The following is a 903-nucleotide window of genomic DNA, read 5'->3' as shown; positions in this document are numbered from 1 at the left end:
CAAGTGCAGCTACAGAAGGAGATTCAGCAGCTCTCCTCTGATTGCCTCTCGAATTCCCATATTCAGCTTTATGGGTGGCTAAGTCATCAATGAACTTCCACCCCTTAGTCTCTCCTATATTCTCAGCAAATCGGCCATTGGCTGCAGCATCCAAGATAGCCCTCTGATCGTCGTACAGGCCGTTATAGAACTGATTGTACAAGCTCCATTTTTCGAACCCATGGTGTGGAATGGTTCGCACCAGCTTCTTAAAACGGACCCATGCTTCATGAAAGTTCTCATCTGGCCCTTGTTTAAAGCTCGTGATCTGAGCTCTAATGGCATTCATCTTCGAGGCAGAGAAGTATTTCTTGTAGAATGCCAAGGCCAAAGAATTCCAATCGGTGATCCCATGAGCAACTCGATCCAGATCTCTGTACCACTCCCTTGCAGCATCGCGGAGTGAGAATATAAACATGGTCTCCTTTATCTAGTCCTGGGTCACACCGGTCGGCGGGGGTATAGAGCAGCAATAGTCGATAAATATCTCCATATGCTTGGCTGCATCTTCATTTGCAGCACCCCCGAATTGGTTTTTCTCAACCAAACTGATATAAGAGGGCTTCGGTTCGAATTTCCTATCAGCTCCAAGTAATTCGAACCCCTTATATAGATTTGCAGCTGTCGGCTCAAAATGACTTGCTATAGTTGCTTCTTCAGCCATGACTGGAATTTCTGGAGAAGTAACTGTCTCAGCTGAAGAATTAGAAACAGGAGATGTAGGTGGGTCTTCTTCGAATAGAGCGTTCTCGTAGTAACTTGACAGAGTACTCAGCTCTTCCTCTGTCGGCAATATCCTTTGTGATCGTCTCAACTCGCGCAAAGATTTCTCAATCTCAGGATTGAACGGTACTAGTTCACCAC

General features: G+C 45.8%; 1 non-coding gene across 1 annotated transcript; it reads left to right on the top strand.

Annotated features, from left to right (window-relative positions):
* Window positions 1-215: 215 nt before the first annotated feature.
* On the top strand, window positions 216-322 carry LOC141616193 (small nucleolar RNA R71). Its single transcript, XR_012530554.1, has one exon. It is a non-coding gene; the product is annotated as a small nucleolar RNA R71 (small nucleolar RNA).
* The last annotated feature ends 581 nt before the right edge of the window (window positions 323-903 follow it).

Source organism: Silene latifolia, chromosome 11, assembly GCF_048544455.1.
Source record: "Silene latifolia isolate original U9 population chromosome 11, ASM4854445v1, whole genome shotgun sequence".
NCBI classification, from domain to species: Eukaryota; Viridiplantae; Streptophyta; class Magnoliopsida; order Caryophyllales; family Caryophyllaceae; genus Silene; species Silene latifolia.
This window is presented reverse-complemented; position numbering and strand designations above follow the sequence as displayed.